Source organism: Boleophthalmus pectinirostris, unplaced genomic scaffold, assembly GCF_026225935.1.
Source record: "Boleophthalmus pectinirostris isolate CB_2022bp ecotype Guang Dong unplaced genomic scaffold, ASM2622593v1 HiC_scaffold_9, whole genome shotgun sequence".
Lineage (NCBI taxonomy): Eukaryota > Metazoa > Chordata > Actinopteri > Gobiiformes > Gobiidae > Boleophthalmus > Boleophthalmus pectinirostris.
In genome coordinates, this window is record NW_026571541.1 from 7,423,730 (window position 1) to 7,448,285 (window position 24,556).

Sequence of the window (24,556 nt, forward strand, 5' to 3'; positions counted from 1 at the left end):
CCTCGTGTACCAGCGTGCATCACAGGGCAGGTTCAACTTCCTAAACATCCTACCTGTCCACCTGCCTCACGTCAGCACGCCGCCCCTCGCCTTTTCACGCTCTCACTCCTTCCTGCGTACAGCGAACACAAGCCCCTCCCACAGTGCGGCTGATTAGAAGAGCAAGACCAAACGTGAAGCAAAAACCAGTCTAAATTTGTGTTCCAGTGTTGGCACAAAGCAGGTCTACAGCATAGAGCGGATCTACAGAACAGACCTACTGCCACATTTGGCTGAAGTTTGTCTAACAAAAGTGACAAATGCATCTGTGTTTGTCACGATGTGCATTTGGTTTGGTAAATGGGCAGAGAAATATCACTGCAAAACCAGAAAAGAATGAAACTCCAGTTTGGAACTTGAAAAAACAGGTTTAAAAATCTTCCTTCACTTTTTTCACAGTTTTGTGTAAAGTGCCAGGGGAAGTTCTCCTAAAGAAGAGGTTCTCAAACTGTGGGTGAGGGTCCAAAAAACCGGCACAGAGTGTTTCAGTGCAGTTTGCTTGACTTTGTATTAGGTAGATCATTTTGACTTGGTCATTTTGTAAGTAGCTCGCATGCTGAAAAAGTGTGAACACCCCTGATCTAGACAATCTAGACACCTGAAAAGTAACACAAAGAACCTTTAAACTGTCAAAATAATAAAAAATAATAACTAATAGCATCATAAACTTCTGTTGGCAACGTTTAAAAGAGGCTGTGTTCACTTTCTAGAAATGATTAGTGTCTTGATTTCAGATGGATGAGCCTATAACTGTGAGAGATTTGTGTTTTTTGAAAGAAATATCCAAACTTCAACCACAAAATTTGAAACTTATTATTATTTCCGTGGGACTGGATTAATATTATGGCTCCTTTCAACTGACAACAACATCTTTGGGGTTGAATAATGGCCCCACTTTCTGAAGCTAGCGTGAAAAAACAACTTCACTTTGGTTTATTTATACTAGAGTTCACGTTGACGTTTGTATCAGTTTTTGTTTCGTGTGGATAGGCCGAGTAATTACAAAGATATGAACCGCAAACCAGGACAAAACCTTTGCATTTTGACAGGCAAATTCAACCATAGATGTCTGACCTGTTGTCCAGTTCACTTTTAAAATATAAGTACTTAGCAGCTTTTGTCATCAACATTTCCTGGGGGTGTGAAGCTAACTGAAAACACTGTGCTCAGGTATGTTTGTGATGAGGAAGCAAAATTATAACATGCATCAGAAAATAGCGTAATATGGGCCCTTTAATATTGGGTGTATTAAAATGTGTACTGGCTTGGTCCTTGACTCTAGTTTAGTCCTGATGTAGACCTTGTTAGATCCTGTTCAAGTCCTGATCTTGTCCAAGTTTAGACCCAGTTAAGATGTGAATGTACCTTTAGAAATGGTGATATATGAGGAAGTCTAAAATCTGTGTACAGTTCCGTTCAGACTAAAGCGTCAGAAAAACGAGCTGGATGCTTCTAGTTGGACGGTTTTGCATTTGAGTTTAGACGCCCCCGATGCCATTTCCAGGTCTTTTCCCGGAACAATGGCAGGACCAGGTTGAGAGAGTGGCTTTAGTGTATTTATTACATAAAACCCATCAGCCAAGGTGATCGGCTCGGTGGCTGCGGCCTGTACATACTCCACTAATGACACACTGGTTTAGTCCTGGTTTAGTCCTGGTCTAGTCCTGGTTTAGTCCTGGTTTAGTCCTGGTCCAGTCTTGGTTTAGTCCTGGTTTAGTCCTGGTCTAGTCCTGGTTTAGTCCTGGTTTAGTCCTGGTCCAGTCCTGGTCTAGTCTTGGTTTAGTCCTGGTTTAGTCCTGGTCCAGTCCTGGTTTAGTCCTGGTTTAGTCCTGGTTTAGTCCTGGTCCAGTCCTGGTTTAGTCCTGGTCCAGTCCTGTTTTAGTCCTGGTTTAGTCCTGGTTTAGTCCTGGTCCAGTCCTGTTTTAGTCCTGGTTTAGTCCTGGTTTTGTTCTGGTTTAGTCCTGGTCCAGTCCTGTTTTAGACCTGTTTTAGTCCTGGTTTAGTCCTGGTTTTTTTCTGGTCCAGTCCTGTTTTAGTCCTGTTTTAGTCCTGGTTTAGTCCTGGTCCAGTCCTGTTTTAGTCCTGGTTTAGTTCTGGTTTTGTTCTGGTTTAGTCCTGGTTTTAGTCCTGTTTAGTCCTGGTTTAGTCCTGGTTTAGTCCTGGTCCAGTCCTGTTTTAGTCCTGTTTTAGTCCTGTTTTAGTCCTGGTTTAGTCCTGGTCCAGTCCTGTTTTAGTCCTGGTTTAGTCCTGGTTTTGTTCTGGTTTAGTTCTGGTTTAGTCCTGGTTTAGTCCTGGTCCAGTCCTGTTTTAGACCTGTTTTAGTCCTGGTTTAGTCCTGGTTTTTGTTCTGGTCCTTAGTCCTGTTTTAGTCCTGGTTTTGTTCTGGTTTAGTCCTGGTTTAGTCCTGGTTTAGTCCTGGTTTAGTCCTGGTTTAGTCCTGGTTTAGTCCTGGTTTATTCCTGGTCCAGTCCTGTTTTAGTCCTGTTTTAGTCCTGGTTTAGTCCTGGTTTAGTCTTGGTCCAGTCCTGTTTTAGTCCTGGTTTTGTTCTGGTTTAGTTCTGGTTTAGTCCTGGTTTAGTCCTGGTTTAGTCCTGGTCCAGTCCTGTTTTAGTCCTGTTTTAGTCCTGGTTTAGTCCTGGTTTTGTTCTGGTCCAGTCCTGTTTTAGTCCTGTTTTAGTCCTGGTTTAGTCCTGGTTTAGTCCTGGTTTAGTCCTGTTTTGGTTTAGTCCTGGTTTTAGTTCTGGTTTAGTCCTGGTTTAGTCTGGTTTAGTCCTGGTTTAGTCCTGTTTTGTCCTGTTTTAGTCCTGGTTTAGTTCTTCTGGTTTAGTCTGGTTTTAGTTCTGGTTTAGTCCTGGTTTAGTCCTGGTTTAGTCCTGGCAATTGGCTAAGCGGATACGGCATGTAAATATTTATAATCCGCTAATGACTTTGTGTAGATTTCTTTCTTGTTCTGTTTGTGGCTTCTAGCCCCGGTTCTCTAGTTTTCTCTTTCTTCTTTTTCTTCCAGATAATAAAGTCACTACGTCCCTGGACAGTAGTCCCTGATTGGTTGAAGTGGCATGTCCGATGCCAGAAGTTCAGCTTTTTCAACTTCTCTATAATTTCTAGTCTCTACTGAATAAAAGGTAAAAAAATAGCTGTTGTCTCGGACACTGCTGTTATGACATCACAAGGTGGACAGAGAATTTTGAGCTTTGGAGATGTAGACAGACTAATAATAAAGGATTACTCCAAACATGTGTGAATGAAACAAACACAACTCCGGGTGTGTTTTGGATGAGATAACAACACTGTAACATGACTAAAAGCTCACAAGAGTCTGTTTTGTGACGCCCCAGTGTGACGTCCTGCAAAGTATCTGTAGAATCTGTAAAATGTTAAAACAAATCCCAAAAGTCCTGTATGTTGTGTTTACTCCACTTCTGTGTCCTTGCCACATATGGTGCCTGTAGAATTGAATTACTTCATTTGAAATGATCATAATAATCATTTAATTGGGCCAGATGTGTTCTTCATCAAAACAGTACGAGAATTTGCTCATTTCATTATCACGACTGGACGGTTTGTTTTACTCAAATCAATTAAACGTTTTGGGAAGGGCCCCATTTGAGCTCAGGCCAAACTTGATGAAATCTCTGGGACTTACAAAAACACGTCTCTCTTATACTCCGGCTGCATGCTCCTTTACAGAATCCATGCATTCCCCCATAAACCCTGGATTATGTGTCATTAGAACATGAGAGAAAGGCAAATAGCAGGTGTTGACACAGTCTTCAATGACTTTTCATTACACGCCCATTGCCTCCTGTTAGAATCATCAGGGCATGTGCAGTCCAGCTTGCACGATCTGAATCAAATGTACATTTTACACCAGATGCCCTTACTGTAACCGTTCCAAATTAACAGCAGGTGAATACGCACTACCTTGGGAGTTAAGATGAGATGTTTCAGTCATGAGGATGAAGGTTTGAGTAAAAACTTTAATAATTTGTTTGTTTGTCGTTTAAAAAAAAAAAAAGGATGGTGAAAGATGATGAAGGAAAATGATGATAGTGAAAATAATATTGGTTAAAGTATAGGGACTAAAAATGTATTTATAAATGGGGAAGAAAAAAATGCCTTTAAAATTATGATTTGAGTTTGTAATAAATGACACAAAATTATGAAAGGAAATGATGATGGTGAAAATAATATTGGTTTAAGTATAGGGAACATTTTTTATTATTATTTTTTTTTTTAATCTAAAAATAGGAGAAGGAAATGTAGAGTGGCCTAGTGGTGTGTTTATGTTGCACTACCATAGTACTTTTGTTTAATTTGACAGATTTGTGTTAGTGTGTGTGGTCGGGGGAAATGGGGGCTTTTTTTTTTTTGGTTGTTGTTTTGTATTTGTTGTGGGTGTTTCTTTATGTTTTTGTCTTTTGTTTTATGCTGATTATTGTAATGGTTAAATGTCGATCGTATTTTTTTTCATGCTATATTCTGTCCTTAATTTTAAAAAAATAAAATAAAATAAAAATTGTTGGAGACTGGCCAATAGAAGTCCTCCCTGCAGATAGGATTTTTCAGTGGTTAGAAAGTTTAAAAATTGACTCTTGTGAGCTTTAAGCCATGTTAAAATGTTGTTACCCACTCGAAACAGACCTGGAGTTGTGCTTTGTTTCATTCATACATATTTGAGTAATCCTGCATTATTACTCTATCTAATGCCAGATATACACTGTACGATATTTTCGATCTTTCCACTCAGCCTCAGCTCAAACTGTACGACCAAATCACAGCGTTTAAAAGTTCACAGCTCGTGGAAGTACTTCAACAGTGTGAAACCCTCACGAGAGGCGACTGGATTTCAAACAGGTTTGATATTCTTGCGACCTACGATTGCCGATTGGGCGTTGGTCGTGAGGTATTAATCGGTTCTCATTACCTCACGTTTACTACATGAAGCACAAGACACGATTAAGACAAATTCCAAAAACAGTTGCCCAAAAGTTACACAGTGTACCCCCGGCTTATGTGAGATAACAGCTCCTTTTACCTTTTGTTCAGTAGAGATTTGCAATTCCAGGGCTGTAATTATCCAAATGATTCTAGTGAAGCTGTATGGAGTTTAAAAACACAGTGGGGCACTTCCTGTATTATCACATGACAACACAAGGTAGAACAGAGTGTTTGAGGGAAGAACACAGCCTAAATATGCAGTTTCTTTGTGTTAAACATGTGTGACTGAAACAAAACACAACTCCAGGTCTGTTTGTAATGAGGAAACAACATTATAACATCAAACAGAAAATAGCTTAACATGAGCCTTTTGATATTCAGAAGGGTGTGTTCAAATGTGTCCTGGCTTGGTCCTATTGGAGACTTAGATCCTGTTCAAGTCCTGATCTAGTCTAGGTTTAATCCCAGTTTAGTCCAGCATTTGATGTGGTGTGTGAACAAGTAAAACACTAAAATTTAAAACCAGGGTTAACTTGCATTCAGCTTGTTTACTTTGCTCACAGCTACGGATTTGTGGGTCTTAATGATTGTGGTAAAGTGACAGTTACTTTTCAGGGCAGCGTCTGTATATTCCCTGTGTTCATTCAGAATGTGCCAGATTACGCCTGTACTCCTGTTTTGTTTCTTCCAGCATTTTTTGAGCTCTAAGTGTGGGGGCATTGGTTGAGTTGACATGGAATGACCGACCTATATTATTTTCTTATTACCCATGTTACGATGTGTTTTGAACTTAAGTTGAACAAAAAGTTTTGCTATGTTTTTTCAAAGACTAATAAATCTTCAAATCCTTGTACCTGATGCAGATCTAAGGCTACGTTCAGACTGCAGGGCTTAACGCTCAATTCTGATTTTTTTGTGAAATCCGATGTTTTTGCGAGGTCGTTCACATTTCCAATTAAATGCGACTTGTATGTGACTCCAGTGTGAACATAAAATGTCCCAAAAATGTCCCGCATGTGCACTGGAGGACTCGACGACGTGCTCTGTGTTTACGGAAGTTGTCCAAACACGGACGCGAGCATTGAGCACCTGGAGATTTTAAAGTTCCTCTCGTACCGGAGCCAGAACATGAACAACTTACTTGTTTTAAGGAGGAGATTGAGAAGGAGAAGGACGAGGTTTTTGGCAGGTGCGTTTTGTGGGACAGCGGCAGCGACTTCTGTTGAAAGGAACATGTGGATGCGGAGACGTAGCCAAGAGTGGTGAGTGGTGATGTGCTTCACTTCAGTGACACGGAGTTCATTAACAATTTTCGCCTACTTCAGCGCAGAATAGTGACGCTTGTGTCTTGTTGGTAATGTGTAGGTCGGATGAATGCACTTTGGCTGTTGATGTCAGAAGATTGGATATGTATCGGTTTCAGGACCACATATCCAAGTGTCCTGGGTTGCATTTGAAAAAATCGGATCTGTGTGGTTCAGACTGTCATTAAAAGATCAGATACAGGTCATATAGAGGCCAAAAAATCAGATTTGGGTCACTTCAGGCTGCAGTCTGAACGCAGCCTAAATGACATTATTGTAGAATAGAACCTGTTTTCACTCGAACTTGTGTATAGTAGTAAGAAGAAGTAACATTTACTTGTTCATTTCAAAAATGAACTTAGTCTTAAAGTAAAGGTTACTACATATTTCAGATTTGAGGATCTGACTAATTAATTGGCACAGCTTCACAACATGAGTTCTATGAATGAAAACTGAAGCACAATGAACTTGCTGTGGCTAGTTTGATGTAAGAAGAATTTACATTACACTTTTACTACGCTGAGGAGTTACTTGTAAGATCAGTTTTAGATTCGGTTTCCTAGAATTTTTAAGTAAGGTCTACTTATTAGATTTTACAGTGTGTGAATGTACCTTTGGAAATGGCGATATATGAGGAAGTCTAAAATCTCTGTAATAGAAAGTCCACGAAGAAAATGTACTTTAAAACTTGTGCACTGGGTAACTTTTCTGCTTGTCTCCATGGGGATATTACTGTTTTGATTATTCACAATGGAAGCAGATTAAGAGTCAGAATTCACATTTTTAAGGTGTTTTTGAGCTATAAAACAACTCTAATTGAATAAATAAAAGGGAGATATGTCTAATGCCCCACTGTGGAATATTCCAGGCAAAGAAATAACATATCCATGGAAACAAGCAAGCAGCGGACCCTCCACCTTAGAAGTTACACAGAGTTACATACACCTTTAAGGGAACTTTCACAACAAAACTGAGATAAAATTGGCACAGTGAGACTAAAACTGGAACTAAAGCTGGACTGGTGTAATGCATCAGTTTTAAGGCCAAATGATAGTTGTGCATTGACTCAGCGCACACTGCCGCCATCGCCTTGTCACGGTCGTTTTTGATTTATGAATCTACGTCGAGGTCTATGTGCTGCAAAGTAATTCACCACCGCAACTCTAGGAGGCCAGGGTTGCGTTCGTGTATACAAAATGAAGCGGGAAAGTAGAGTACCGGAAATGTAGAGTGGATGTAGAGAGGACCAATCACAGCCCTCTGCGTTGGTTCGACATATAGTTACAAAATTTCGCAAGTGCATGTCAATCGAGGAGGGGGTTCAAGGCGACGCAAACTCTCTGCGTCACTCAAAGACGCTTTACAGAGCTGTATTCAGCCTCACATTTTACTATATGTGGTTTTATGTATTTTAATATGTTAGTGTGTGTGTGCATGCATGTGTGTGTCCGTGTGTGTGTGTCTGGGTTGTTTGGTTGTGTGGGGTTGAGCAGCTGTAGGGGTTGGGAAGGTGGGAGGGTGGAAGGAAATGTGGGATTGTTTTTCATCACTGTAAAGTACTTTGTGTTACATTTTTGTATGAAAAGCGCTTTATAAATAAAGTTTGGTTGATTGATTTACAGAGTATTATTCATTCACTCTACACTCGGTGCTTACTATTGTAGCCACAGCTGTCCAGGGGCAAACTGACCTAAGCAAGGCTGCCAATCTGCACCATCGGCCCCTCCGACCACCACCATCACTCACGCACACATGCTATTTTCATACTAGGCAATGTGGGTGAAAAGCCTTGCCTAAGGACACAACAACAGTTTTTGTGACTGTTGCCCTTAAAACTGGAACTACAGCTGGACTGATCTAGAACTAAATCAAGACTAAAACAAACTAAGTCTACATTAAGTCGACTGGTTCAAACAGGACCAATCCAGACCTTCGTAAAAACACACCCTGAACATAAGAGTATCATTAAAATCTGATAGTGACCATTTTCCCATTACTTTATTTTTTTTTTTATATAAATATTTTTATTAAGATTTACAAATCACAATTATTTTCCCTTTTATATTTTTCTTATTTTCAAAAGGAAAACACCATCTTAATAATAAATACCAAATCCAAATATGATCAAAAATTGAAGTAAAGACAAACAGTCCAAAGACAATAATAATTATGATGGTTTTTAATGAGTTTTTAATGATTTGCAGTATTCCATAAACAAACCCCATTTATGTTCGAAACCTTCTTCATTGCCCTTAGTTGCAATATTCATCTTTTCCAATTTAAGAAATCCTAAGACATGACAAAACCACTGAGATATTAAAAGAACTGAAGCAGATTTCCAGAGAAGCAAAATATTGCGTCGAGCTATAAGTGAAGTAAAGGCGAGTATTCTGAAATGACTTTCTATGACATCTTCTCTCTTGTGTTTGTGGTTATGACCTCCTGGCTATGAAAGTCCCCACCACACCACACCACACGCTCCACCATCCTCAGCAACATCTAAAACCAACACGAAATGAAAAACCACAACAATCCCCTCTCGTTTCTAATCTGTTTAACCTACACCTCATCCAATCTGCTTTCCTGTCCCATTCCCCTAGATCTTTTCCAATCTCCTCACGGGGCTCTCTACCTCCAAGCTTCTCCCATCGCCATAACAACCACAGTTACCCATCCAATCTCCCAGCAGCTCCGTCCTGTAGTCTCCGTCCCGGGCTGTAACCTCGTCCACCCCTCCCCCTTTCTCCTCTCTCCTCCTCCTCCTCCTCCTCCTCCTCCTCCCCTCTCACTCAATCCATCTTTGCTGAAAAACATAAATACCGGTTTCCTATTACATCAGCCTGATGAAGGCAGCAGCTGAGGCGAGATTGCATTACTGCGGAGAACAATACTGGAGAGTGTTGGAGAGAAAGAGAGGAAGAGAGGGGGGGGAGGGGAGTGTCAATCAAAACGTTGCATTTTTATTTGCTGAAGTGAAAATCCCGTGGGAGACAGTGAAGCTCATCCCAGGTCATAACAGAGACACAAGAACAAGGTGAAGGAGAGATAGAGGACAGCTGCGACGACAGACGACACTGTGAGGACTGGAGAAACTTCTTGTCCAACAAAGTGATGATGATTTGCAATAGGGATGAACATGATTAGTCGATTAATCGATAATCGATCATTAAGAATTTCATCGATTATGTTCAATTTTAATCGACAAACTGAATGTAGGTTGCTGTGCGTGGCGTGACCAAACGGGTCCGTACATGTAGTTCTCTGCATCAGAAGGAGCGAGACACAAACAGTGGGTCAGTCTGTAACATGCTGAAGTGCAAATGTGTATTTAACGATGACTTGTGCAAGAAATTCCACGCTTTCAGTTGCGTTCGGGACAAGTGTGAGTCCATGTGCACAGTGTACAAAGCAGCACATATGTTTCTGTGTCCAGTGGGAAAAAGTTTTGCCAGGTGAGAGTCGCTCAATGTCGATGACGAGTCCCCACCTCCCTCCCCCCGTACAGTGTCCTGGTTTTGACAAACGCAAATATGGTCACACTAACCTGTATTCCACAGAGTCGTGTCACATCAGCGCACAAGCTGTTTTTTTTCTTCGCTTAATTTATGCAAATTAGCGATGCGGTTTTAAGTTTTGTTTCTGTGAGAGTTGCACAAAGCTGCATTAAACACATTATAATGTCAAACGGGCTGATGTGGCTCTAGAGTCGTTAAGGTTTATATGTCGTAAAGTTGAGTTTATAGGCAACTTTCATTGTTGACAAAAGCGTGCGTTGCATGCTGGGAATTATTTTGGTCAGCGGCAAGAAACACTAATTCAACATGACGGACGGAGCGAGAAAGCACGTAAAGGGTATTGATCCCGGTTATTTATCCACTCTAACGGCAGATCGACCCAAGACCATTTGACCAGAAATTGGTCATAAGCATCGATGGAGCCAAATCACCCTTTTCAACCCCTACAAAAGGTGAACCAATCCAAATTTCTGGTCAGAATCGCCAACTACCTGGACAAATATTCACTTGGGCGATATCCACAATGACTTGGTGGAAACTCCTGGGCCATTCACAGCAGAAAAGATGAAAACCTCCAAGAGTCTCGATGTGTTGTTGAACTTGTTGGAGTCCACGGTTTGCTCGGATCCTCTACGTTTGCTCTGCGAATGTTTGAAAGCCATTTAATTCACCGTTAGTGGTTCTTTTCACTCGGAATATGAAAAAGACATTTTCCTTCTTCCGTGCTTCTATTTGTGCATCCGATAATGCAGCAGGAATTTACCATTATCGGGGAGAAATACACGAGGTTACGCACTGTGTTTGACGCTATCTGTGTTTCTTGCCTCCGACCAAAATATTTCCCAGCATGCAACGCGGGCTTTTAATAACAATGACGTCAGCTGAAACTCACCTATTTATGCAGATTAGTAGTGCAGATAGTAATAATGGTGATAAATTTTAATATAGAAAAGGTTAATGATTAATCGATAATTGATCTTTAATTCTCCCGACGATCAATCAAGAAAATTTAATTGAATGCTCATCCCTAATTTGCAATAACTGATGTTACTAGGTTGTTTTTTCAGACCAAAAGTTTGTTTTCATATGTGACATTTTAGACTGCTCCCTGTGGTCTTCCTCAGAGTGGTCGTGTGATGTTGCTGTGGTTGAAAACAAGTCAGAGAGAGAGAAAAAAAAAATAAAAAAAATAGACAAATGGAAAAAAGAGTGCAGGCATGGTTTATTTCAGGCATGTCCAAACTATGGCCCGTGGACCAAATGTGGCCCTCAGACAAATTTTTCTTGGCCCTCAGGCTTCCAGGTGAATTGGCCCAAATTACCTTGCATCAATAAAAAGTTAACTTTTTACTGCAAGTTTTTTGAAAATATAAAAATGTTTTCATATTTAGTGTGTGGTTTTAAGGATCTTAGCATGAATAAAGACTGATGGCTCATTCTAGTGTGTTAAACATGCTCATATTTTCATTATTCACTGTACTGAGCTCCAGTCTACGACCCTCAATCAGTCCTCTGCTTCGTCTGTGTTTAGATATGTGGCGCTTGATGAAAAAAGTTTGGACTTCCCTGGTTTGTTTACCATATTTTACAGGCTATTAGGCGCTTTGGATTATAAGGTGCACTGTCATTAAATGGTCTATTTTTGAACTTTTTTCGACAAATAAACCGCACTGGACATTAAATGAAACACAACAGTTCGTTGGGTCAGTGGGATTTTGTTTGTGGCGTTCACGGTGACTCTGGGCTTTGTTCAGTTGTGGCGTGTAGGGAGGGTGCTGTCTGGGATCGCTGGATTGTCGTCGTGTTCGCAGTGACTCAGTTGTTCAGTTGTGTCTGAAGCGGCACATTGCACTCGCTTCTTCGGTTCGTTCCTCGTTCTGTTCCTCGTTGGCGTGGAGTGATGAGTGTGGCTGAGGGTGTGTTTTGCTGCGCGGTCACTGTCTGCTCCGTGTGTGTTTTGCGTGTGCTGCGGGTGGTGTGGCTTTGTAGTTTACTGAAGTCGTGCTGGGACACCCGAGTGGATTCGTGTATAGGGTGCTCTGGATTGTGGGGGAGCGCAGTCGTTTTTTGATGGGTTTGGAGGCTTAGGAGTGCACCTAATAGCCCGGGAAATACGATAGATTGGCCGGTGACTGGTCCTCGTGAAGGCCCAGGGTCCAGGTCCATGGTCCACAGTGAGTTACACATCCCTAAGAAAAATGCACTTACTTTAACCTTAACCTGGACCACCATGCAGCCCTGCTCTCAATACTGACAACACTGAAGTTTAAAAGTAGCCATGTCTTTGGAAATGTTGTAGTGCCTGTTAGATTTGGAATATTGTAAAAGGCAGTATTACAGTATTTCAAACGACTAAAACACAGCCGAGTTTGGCAATGTTTTAAGTGTCAAATGATCCTGCAAGGGAATTCCATAACTGTTACTGAGCAACAGTGATGTACACTGAGCCAAAACTTCCCTAATGAACACAGAAATGATTATATGACAAATAAAATTACATGAAAAACACATTTATTTTGTTAAAATCATGTTTAAAGTATCAGAAAAAATTGTTTCTGGCATTTAAATTGTGTTTTAACTTTTGGATAGAATTCTCTCATGTCATTAGTGTGGGACTCTTCAAAATAAAACTCTCTACTTCCTGTAATTTTCAACATATTTTTCAAGCTTTTTTCACAAATTGCTTCTTGATTGGTGTAAAACTATCATTTATATATTTTTACAACAGGTATAATCGAACTAAATTGAGCTGAAATTGGAGATTCATCAAAACTTGACATGCGGACTTTAAAGCAGACCTATTATGCAAATTTCTTTAGAGCTTTTAATCTTGTTCGAGTTATTTCTGCTTCTTATTTACTTCTTTTCAAGACACCATATTGCTGAAGTAACTTAACTGAAACTACAGTCGTGGACAAAATTGTTGGTCATTGAAATAACTTGAAACTGAGAAAAGCAATAATAAATAAAAATGTACTGAAAATTAAACATTGCTTTTCACTTGTTGTTCAACAGAATTATTAGAAAAAAACAAAATAATGAAACTGGCCAGGCCAAAAATGATGGTACCCTTAACTTAATATTTTGTTGCACAACCTTTTAAGGCAAACTCTCCAAACAAACAATTTCAGTCACGGTCAGTGAGTGTGAAGTGGTTATTTGGATGATTTCACATATAGTGATAGCATCTGAATTTCAAAAATGTGCTTGATAGTAGTTAGACTAAATGACTAAACATGTATTTTCAGTCTATCAAACTGAAATACTGAATACTGAAAGTAAAGTCCCTTTGGCTAACAATCCAAAAGTTGAATATTTGTCTTAATATACTGTACGTGCTTAATGTTGCATGTTCTTTTCAGATTGAGTTTCCCTCCTCAAAACAGAAAGAATGAGTTAATCATCAGGCTGGCATGAGATCAACTGGTATTGTTGTTTCAGGTTTGAAGGGTGCCTTCTCCAGACAGCATGTTTCAGCTCCTTTCACAGATGTTTAGTAGGATTGAGATCTGGGCTCACAGAAAAACACTCCAGAACAGTCCAATGTTCTGTTCTTAGCCATTCTTGGGTGTTTTTAGCTGTGTGTTTTGAGTTTTCAGCTTTGTGTTTTCAACATTGTCCTGTTGGAAGACCCATGACCTATGACTGAGACCAAGCTTTCTGACACTAGGCAACACATTTCATTCCAAAACACCTTGATATTTTTGAGATTTTGTTGTAACTTGCACAGATTCCAGACACCCTGTGCCAGATGCAGCAAAACAGCCCCAGAACAAAACCAAGCCTCCTCCGTGCTTCACAGGAGGGACAGTGTTCTTTTCTTGGTCTGCTTCATTTTTGTGTCTTGACAAAGAATTCCAATTTTGCCTCATCTGTTCTGTTCAAAGGACATTCTCCCAGAAGCTTTGTGGCTTGCCAATAACCAGGTTCACTTTTTTATAATTTGCTCTCAGCAGTGGTGTCCTCACATGAAGTCCACATTGGCTCGAACACTGATGGATGGTGTGATCTGACACTGATGTACTTTGCTCTTCAAGTTCACATTTCATTTGTTTGGAGGTTGTTCTGGGCTCTTTGGTTACCATTCGTATGATCCATCTCTTCAATTTGTCATAGATTTTCCTCTTGCAGCCGCGTCCAGGGAGGTTGGCTTCAGTCCCGTGGCCCTTAAACTTCTGAAGAACATGTTTAACCGTAATCACAGGAACATCAAGCTGCTTGGAGACGGTCTTATAGTTTTTATCTTTAACCTGCTTGTCTATCATTTTCTTTCTAGTCTCCTGACACAGTTCTCTTCTTCTCTTTCTCTGGTCCATGTTCAGTTTTGTCTCCATCGTGTCTCCAAACAGCACAATGACACACGTCCCCCTTTAAACAGACAGACTGACTGAGGACAAGTTTGAAGACACCTGTGATGCAGATTAGAGGACACGCCGAAGTTTAACATGTCCCTATTGTCCAATTATTTACAATCTTTTCTAGAGATACCATCATTTTTGTCCAGGGCAGTTTCATTAGTTTGTTTTTTTTAAATAATTATTTGTCCATTGTTGATTTTTCTTTCATTTTAAGAGGGGTACCAACAATTTTGTCCACGACTGTATATAGCACAAACACAATGTCTTTTTTGGGGGGAGGAAGGAACAGAAAGGCACTGAACTTACATAAAATAAAAGAAGGTAAGACACAAACTAAAGGTATGAAAGTATAAAGTATGAAATCTCGTCTACAGGACTTTGGTGTTTATAGAACCAGCTGTTTAACACATCTATAATCTACACACAGAAAAAGTTGTATTATTGCACTTTTTTTTTCAGTCTCCAACTTCAAAAAAATAAAGTTCATCAAATGCTCTTTCCGCCTGCAGTTGGGTCATCACCGCAATATTACACCCCAAGAATCTTATTACAGTGAGTGTGTCTGTGAGTATGTGAGTGATTCTAGTGGATTAATAACACTATCTCCCACACTTGCATTTATGAAACTAATACGCATAAACAAAACAACATCATACTGCTGCATTTCATAGGAGACTTGGGCGCTCTGTTTGTATGGGTGTGTGTGTGTGTGTGTGTGCACGTGTGTGGGTGTGTGTGCGTGTCTGTGTGTGGGACCTCTGTGTAGTTGGGCCCCCACCAAATGTTGTTTTGTGCTGCAAAAAGTTTAATATGTACTGCTTTAGTTTTGGAGATTTTTAACGATTCTTTAGGTCAAATATGGGTCAATCAGCCCCAAGGAACCTTCAAAATGCTCTAAAATGGAACAAAATGGTGTCAAACATTTGTGCTTTGTTTGTGCTGTTATGGTTCTTAAAATATTAGCATTTTTATTTTCAGCCGATGACATCATCCAGTAGCCAGGCTGGCTCCACTCACTTTCATTTCTCTCCAGTGACTAGGTCAGGAATCAGAATACACTAGACCAGGGGTGCTCAATACGTCGATCGCAGTCTACCAGTCGATCGCCAAGGTCGTGTGGGTAGATCACCGTGTCTCATCTCGGACTCGTGTTTGGACTCGGTCTTGTCTCTCACTCAAGGTCTGACACTCAACAAGTGTGATCATATTTCATTACGGCCGCTGCTGTTGGTAATAAACTTGTAGCGGGTGCAGGAGCGTGTGGGGCGTCTCAGTGCCGCCTGTGCGCTCATTTGAAACCCGCGGAGACTCTACGGCACATCACAAACACACACGCTCCCTATGCATGACGTCAGCACGCCGCCCCTCGCCTTTTCACGCTCTCGCTCCTTCCTGCGTACAGCCAACACAAGCCCCTCCCACTGCTGATTAGAAGAGCAAGACCAAACGTGAAGAAAAACCAGTCTAAATTTGTGTTACAGTGTTGGCACAAAGCAGGTCTACAGCATAGAGCGGATCTACAGAACAGACCTACTGCCACATTTGGCTGAAGTTTGCCTAACAAAAGTGCACAAATGCATCTGTGTTTGTCACGATGTGCGTTTGGTTTGGTAAATGTGCAGAGGCTGGTAAATATCACTGCAAAACCAGAAAAGAATGTAACTCCAGTTTGGAACTTCCTTGGGACAGGTTGACCCTAATTTGACCAATAAAAAAATCGTTAATATCTCCAAAACTAAAACAGCACAAACAAATCTTTTTACAGCTCAAACGAAGCACGAACGACTGACATAGTTTATGTGTAGGTTTGCGTTTGATGGAGGCCCAGCTTCACGCAGATGTGTGTGTCTGTGTATACTGCATGTGTATGTGTGTGTGCATGTGTGTGTGTATGTGTGTGTATGTGTGTGTACGTGTGCGTACAGGCCTGTAAATCAGATTGATTGCGGTTATAATTAAATAGTGCTTGCAGAGATCATGGCCCCCTCCCCCTCTGCTTCTCTTTATGGTTAACTAGAAGATGGTCAGGTTGGGCTCAGGCTGATTACTCCTATTCAAGCTCCACACCGCACAATCAACCCACTGTTTTATTTCATCTCTACAAACGCTTTTAAAATCATGTCGAAACTGAAGTTATTAGCGGTCAAAGTACTATATTTGAACTTTGAGATTTCTGCGTATTGTAAGCCGGGACATGAATGGAAAAAAAGTACGGTGAAAAATCCTACAGTTACTCAAATTATACATCATTGTGCAAGTGTAATTTTTGGATTCTGAATGGGGCAAAAATCAAAACTTTGAAACTTTGGGAAATGAAGGAACAGGCAATAAATTGTGGTACTTTTACACAGTCCAACAATTTTCAATATCAGAGATTTTTATTGCAATTGTTGGAAATTTTCATATAACAGGTTTTGTCCTTGTGAATGTTACGTCCTTAGAGATTTGGTTTTAAGGGGAAAATGTGGGATTACCCAGTAGGTTTTGTTTATATTTTATTTATTTATTGCCATGGTTACAGTATAACATGACCAATGATCACTCAGTCAACAATAAAATATCCTCATTAATGTTCAATACAGCTCAAATTAGGGCTGGGTATCATTAAGAAGTTGCCGATACGATACATACCTCGATACACAGGCCACGATATGATACATATCTCGATACACTGCACTTTTGATTTGATATGATATATTTCAAATCGGGTTTAAATAAAAAATAAAGTCTAAATCAAGGCTGTGATACTAAAAGTCTTTGTTAAACCACTTCTTGTGCAAAGTTCATATGAAACACAAACATTTTAATCATCAAAACTAGGGGTGTGCAAAAATATCGGAATATCAATATATCATATCGTTTAATGTGATGAAACAGTATCGATATCGTGGGCTACTGTATCGATATATCACCAAGAGTATTTTTAGGTGTGTTTTACTAAATTATTTTGTTACAGTGCTACAGTTTTGTTGCTTGTGGAGTGAAAGGAAACTCATTTATGAAACACATTTGACATTTTGACACTGTTTTGATGATTAAAATGTTTGAGTTTCATATGAATTTTGCACAAGAAATGGTTTAACAAAGACTTTTAGTATCATAGCCATGATTTAGCCTTTATTTTTTATTGAACTGTATCGAATCGATTTGAAATATATCATATCGAATCAAAAGTGCACTGTATCGAGGTATGTATCATATCGTGGCCTGTGTATTGAGGTATGTATAGTATCGAGGCCTGTGTATCGAGGTATGTATCGTATCGGCAACTTCTTAATGATACCCAGCCCTAATAAAAACAGTGAAAATGTCAAATGTGTTGCATAAATGAGTTTCCTTTCACTCCACAAGCAACAAAACTGTAGCACTGTAACAAAATAATTTAGTAAAACACACGTAAAAATACTCTTGGTGATATATCGATACAATAGCCCACAATATCGATACTGTATCATCACATTAAACGATACGATATATCGATATTCCGATATTTTTGCACACCCCTAGCTCAAATCCACCTTTATTTTGTGAATGACAAATAATATCTATTGACTTGGGTCGCGAAGGTTTGTGGCTTTGAAAATATGGGTCCTCAGAAAAAAAGTTTGGGGAACACTGCAATACGATACGTGAGTGAGCAATGCAACATGTAAAGAGCCTTTTGATTAAGAAGGTATTTCATTTTGTTGATTACTGCAGTACTTTTCGGGACCTTATCTTCAGTGAAACTATTTTCTTATTTCAACTACAAAAAAGTCTGGTTCCATTGGCAGATTAAATTTACTCCGATCAATATAGTACTTTTAACTTTGCAGTATTTTCATTTTTGTAGTTTGATATTAGAGATGACTGTAAATCATAATAGTGATCTAAAATGACTCGTGTCCATTCAAATCCTTCTCAGAGCTGCAAAACTGATTCTCTGCTGTTAGAATCTGAGAGTAACAAGCAGCCACTTTTCATGTACATGTTTTTTATTATTCTGAAAAATGGCTACGCGACATTTTCGAACATTTGTGTGTGACCCGAAGCCTGGATTTTTCAAAAGAAAGTACAGAGCCGTGGGGATGAGAGGAAGGTGAGAAGTACATTTTCTGAACACTTTGAGGAATACTCTTCAAACACTCACCAACCACCAACTCACAGCGAGCTTAAAGGTGAACTATGGAACTTTTCTCCATGGAGATGTTATTGCTTTGTCAGGAATGTCTCACAGTATGGCATTACACCTTTTTATCTTCATGGAGACCAAACCAGACAGAGTGACAGGTCAGATCTGTGGAGAGGCGACCCCACTCACAGTCAGAATGTTGTTTTTCAATGTATTTTTGAGCGATAAAACCACCTGTAATTGAATAAATGTAAGGTAGAGCTGTTTAATGTCACACTGTGGAACATTCTAGGCAGAGAAATGACATATCCATAGAAACAAGAATGTGACGGACCCCCTACAATCCGTGTATCGTTTGTTCATTTTTTTTTTTTCAATATAAAGCCAAAAATAAGTAAAACAAAAAAACTACTGTTTCCTTCATTATCTCCAAAAATAAAATGAAAAAACAGATAATGATTCGTTTGTGTTTAAATGAAGAATGGGAAAAACAGATAACGGCCGTTTCCCGTTTACGTGACTTCCGTGACTGTGATGTCGGACTTTTTGTGCTGCATACGGACTGAACCAGGACTGATCCAGGTCTGGGATCAGAGCGGAACCAGACTGGAACTGAGACCGGGACCAGAGTGGGACTAGAGCGGGACCAGAGCGGACTTCGAGCTTTGACTCCGAGCCTCCACAGTGTCCGAGGCCCAGCTTCGAGCTCCGACCCTGCTGTGGGCTCTGAGTCCCAGTCCCACTCTGGTCCCGGTCTGATCTCAGTCTCGGTCTGGTCTCGATCTCAGTCCCGCTCTGGTCCCGGTCTCTGGTCCCGGTCTGGTCCGGTCTGGTCTCACTCTCGTCCCGGTCTGGTCCCGGTCTGGTCTCACTCTCGGTCCCGGTCTGGTCCCGGTCTGGTCTCACTCTCGGTCCCGGTCTGGTCCCGGTCTGATCTCAGTCTCGGTCCCGGTCTGGTCTCACTCTCGGTCCCGGTCTGGTCCCGGTCTGGTCTCAGTCTTCTGTCCCGGTCTGGTCCCGGTCTGGTCTCAGTCTTTGTCCCGGTCTGGTCCAGGTCTGGTCTCAGTCTCGGTCCCGGTCTGGTCCCAGTCTGGTCTCAGTCTCGGTCCCGGTCTGGTCAGTCGGTCTCAGTCTCGGTCCCGGTCTGGTCCAGGTCTGGTCTCAGTCTCGGTCCCGGTCTGATCCAGGTCTGGTCTCAGTCTTGGTCCCGGTCTGGTCCCGGACCTGGATCAGTCCTGGTTCAGTTCGTATGAAGCGCAAAAGTTCGACATCACAGTCACAGAAGTATCCATTTTTTCCATTCTTCATTTAAACACAAAATCGAAAACTGAAAAAACGAATCGTTATCCATTTTTTCATTTTGGTTTTGAAGATAAATAATAAAACAGTTGATTTTTCGTTTTCTTATTTTTGGTTTTATATTGAAAAACAAATGAACAAATGAGACACGGATTCCCTACCAAAAAGTTACACAGTGCACCTTTAGCCAAAACATGTTTAAAAGCTCATAAAGTTGATTTTGCATAACACATCTGCTTTAAGCACCATGGATAGTTCCTCTGCTGGTGCCCATCATTTTAAGAGCAAATGTCATGGAGAATGGAGTTTGTTGAGCATCTGTATTTTCAAAATATATTCAGAATAACTCTTTAGAATGAAGGGATATTGTAAAAACAGTAACAATCCAAAAAAGAAAACAGCCAAGTAAGAATACATGTTTAATGGAGATGTGCTTCAGTTGTTGGTGTAAAGTTATTGTAAGAGAATTTAAGTAATTTATCTTTCATGTACATCTCAATTCATTTATTTATTTATTTTTTTCCAGTTTTCAATTTTGTGTTTAAATGAATAATGGACCCCCCAACCCGTTTTAGTCCCGGTTTAGTCCTGTTTTGGTCCTGGTTTAGTCCTGTTTTAGTCCCGGTTTAGTCCTGGTTCAGTCCTGTTTTAGTCCTGGTTTAGTTCAGTTTTAGTCCTGGTTCAGTCCGGCATCATTTAAGTCAGGGAAATGGGAACCATCTGTTGTCTGTTTTTTCCATTATTCATTAAAACACAAAATCGAAAACTGAAAAATATCAAAACTTTGGTTTTGGATATAAATACAAAAATTAAGTTTTTTAATTTTCTTATTTTGAAAAACAAATGAACAAATGATACACAGATTCACTTTGTAAACTTGTTTTTAAAAGTGCTTTATAAATCAAGATTTATTTATTTATGATGTATTGAATGGGCCTATTCCTTTTTATGGTTAAAAATGTGTTTATATCATGAATCCTCATAAAAATGTGAAAATAATTCGACTCTTTGAAATCCTAAAACTAAAATCATGCATGTTTTAAAGCACAAGACCACACAGTCCGTCCACTTTATCTCACTGTAGCACTGCAGCTGCTCGAGGCGACAAACTCAGCAGCTCCCAAAACTTTGCAATATCCAAAAGTGTGCACGCACGCAGGCAGCCAACCTTAATTATTTTATGCTTTGTGTATAATTACATTAGAAAAAACATTATAAACAAACAATATTACAGATCCCTCTGCTTTTCCCTTAATTGAAATTCCTTCAGATTCATCTTAAAGCCTTCTCTCCGCCTGTAATCCTGCCTTATGCCACACACCGAGGAGAGAGAGACCAGATGGGCCTTATAACCAAAGCTCTTGTCTCGTTTCTGCTGAGGACGTGAGGAAGACAGACGTTCTCGGTGGCGCCTCCCGTTGGCATTTGCGAGAGTGACAGTGTGATGTGAGTTTTATTGTGCCGCGTAATGGGCTGACAGTTATTGCATTGTTGTGTCTTAATTACAGCGTATCAGAAGTGCGTTTACGATAATGAGGAGCCGACATCGAGACTTGAGTTCAATTTTTCACTCCCAGACGTTACCTGCCCTGACACGTCCCCCGCGGAGACGGAGTGAGAGAGAGAGAGGGGGGTAAGGGTAATTATTAAAGGTGGATGGGTGTAGGCTGTAACCTCAATGGAATAAAACAAAAAAGTAATAAAATAAAAAATGAAACGACTCAAATATCACACTTAGTGTAAAAACATTAAAGTGCCACATTAATCTGTTTTCTGATCTATGTTATAATCTTATTTCCGTATCACAAACAGACCTGGAGTTAGAATAGAAAACACTCTGTTCCAACTTGTGATGTCATGTGGTAATACAGGAAGTGCTCCACTGTGTTTTTAAACTACACACACTTTCACTAGATTAATTTTGTTGATTTCAGATGTGTGAATAAAAAATAAAAAACTTCAGGTAACTTCAGGTAACTTCAGGTAACCAGGTTTTTGAGGAGGTAACAACTTCACTTTTACAGCTTCACTTTAATGCACAGCGGAACTTAAGCTCCACACATCCTACCGCACACAGGAGTCAGGCAACTTCATACCAGGCCCCAGACAGAGGAGGTGGAGTCATGTCTTTCCTCTTGCTCCTCAGATCAGAAAGATCAGAAAAGTTCAGTGTCCTATATTAAACTCTTGTCTGTGTGTGCTGTCGCTCCTTTCTCATTTAGTCATAAAAAAAAGTCACACCCTCAAGTGGAGGAGTTCAAGTATCTCGGGTTCTTGTTCATGAGTGAGAGGAGGATGGAGCGTGAGATTGACAGGCGGATCAGTGCAGAGTTTCCTCCACAGGGTGGCTGGGTGCTCCCTTAGAGATAGGGTGAGGAGTTCAGCCACACAGAAAGAGCTTGGAGTAGAGCCGCTGCTCCTCCATGTCAAGAGGAGCAGTTGAGGCAACTTGAGCATCTGTTCTGATGCCTCCTGGGCGCCTCCTTCGGGAGGTGCTCTGGGCATGTTCCACCAGGAGGAGGCCCCGGGGAAGACCCAGGACACGCTGGAGGGACTATGTCTCTCATTCGGCCTGGGAACACCTCGGGGTCCCCCTGGAGAAGCAGGAGGAAGTATCCGGGGTGAAGAAAGTCTGGGAGTCCCTGCTTAGACTGCTGCCCCCACGACCCCGCCCCAGAGAAGTTGAAGAAAATGGATGGATGAGCCCATTTTCCATGATGTCGTTGCTCCATTAATCTGGCCTTCTCGGAGTCACCATGAGCACAAAGCACATCTTAAAGTTCAGGCCTGAATTAACTTTGGTGAGACTATTTATTTATTCTATTTATTTCTGTCATGGAATGACTTGAGGCTTAAATTGGAGATGGAGCGAGTTTGAGCTCAGGATTTCAGTATAATCCTGGACTTGTTAAGCGACTTCGATGGAATACCCCCTCTCCCTCATTTATTGAATGTACAATAACAGAGTAGCTGTTTATACTTTAGGCATGATACTAGGTCCAATTTAATATAAAACACAATTGTATGTCATATGTATTGTAGGGGGTCCCTCTCCAGCTCTCCATCAGTTTGGGGCTCTCTGACCTGAATAACGTTGAAGACCCCTGGACTACACTACTACGACCAAGCTAAATAAGAAATCAATTGAGAAGTTTCAGCTTTTACCCTTGAGGTAAAAGCTGAAACCACTAACTGTGATCGGACCACTAACTTGAAGTTAGTGGTCCAATCCCAGCTCTGAATAGTGTATGTCATGGTGTCCTTGGGAAAGACACGTCAATTTGACATCATAGAGGACCTCCCCCTGACAGCACACAACAACAGTTTATCCAGGCTATCTATCTATCTAACTCTAAACAATGGCAAAGTATAATTGTACAAATAGCACACTTTTCTTTTCTCTATTTCTTTTACACCAATTAAAGTCAAAGACTGTTTACTTGTGCTGCTTTAGTGACTGTTATCACCAGACAATGAGACCGCCACAGGGAGCTTGTATTAATCGGCGGTATTCTTGGATTAATTAGAGTTGTGTTTGTGTAGGATCCATACAGCCCCATGAGTGTGAGGAAAACAGCAGGGGGCGCCGCAAACACTTCCCGTGGTTCTGATCAACACCGTTCAATTGTCTGAAACAAGAAAAGTGACGGAAAGTAATGCAGGAAAATCGGTGCCCTATATTTTTCTTCCTCCGAGCATGCGCACCTCAAGAAGCTATTTCCTGCTCTTTTCTATGAGTGTAAACAAAAGCCGGAGGCCAGTTGGGTTAAGTGTCTTGCCCAAAGACACAACCACAGCCTGTACTCATGAGAGGATTCAGTTCAAGTGAGTTTATTTTTGTAAGAGTCCAAAATCAGAACAGTTGTCGTCTCACAGGGCTTCATAAAACTGTTGATTTAACCAACAGGACTGAACAAGGATTAAACCAGGACTCGACAAGGACTAAACCAGGACTGAAACAGGACTGAACCAGAACTCAACCAGGACTCAACAAGGATTAAACCTGGAGTGAACCAGAACTGAACCAGGACTCAATACGGCCTAAACCACGACTGAACCGGAACTAAAATAGGACTGAAACAAGGACTAAACCAGAACTAAGTAAGGACTCAACCAGGATTTAACAAGAACTTAACCAAGACTGAATCAGACTCAACCAGGACTTAACAAGAACTAAACCAAGACTGAATCAGACTAAACCAGGACTGAAACAGGACTGAAATAGGACCAAACCAGGACTCAACAAGGACTAAATCAGGACTAAACCAGGAGTAAACCAAGACTAAACCAGGACTAAACTAAGACTGAAACAAGACTGAACCAGTACTAAACTAGGACCGAACCATGACTCAACAAGGACTAAACCAGGACTGAATCAGGACTAAACTAAGACTGAACAAAGACTAAACCAGGACTGAACCATGACTCAACAAGGACTAAACCAGGACTGAATCAGGACTAAAACAGGACTAAACCAGGACTCAACAAGGAATAAACCAGGACTGAATCAGGACTAAAACAGGACCAAAACAGGATTATACCAGGATTGAAACAGCACTGAACCAGGACTAAACCAGGACTGAATCAGGACTCAACAAAGCCTGAACCGACTAAACCAGAACTAAACTAAGCAAGGTCTCAACCAAGACTAAGCAAGGACTGAACCAGGACTAACCCAGGACTAGACCGTTTTAGATTGCGACAGACCGTAGCTCTCAGTCTTGTTCCAACAAACACATGCGGAAAGTCCAAATGTTGTTTCATAAAATAAGTCCGTACATCATCACTGTTTGAAAAGACCTCAGAGAGACATTATTACATTATTATTTTTTAAAACTGCTCATGTGGATTTCACCTGAACAAACTGACCTAATTTTATTATAAACACAATTTCAGTTATGATTCATTTGAATAACACTCAAATAATGTTACCAATTTACTTTGAAAAAATACAAAAGGAAGACTACATAAACAGAACAAAAAGCGTGA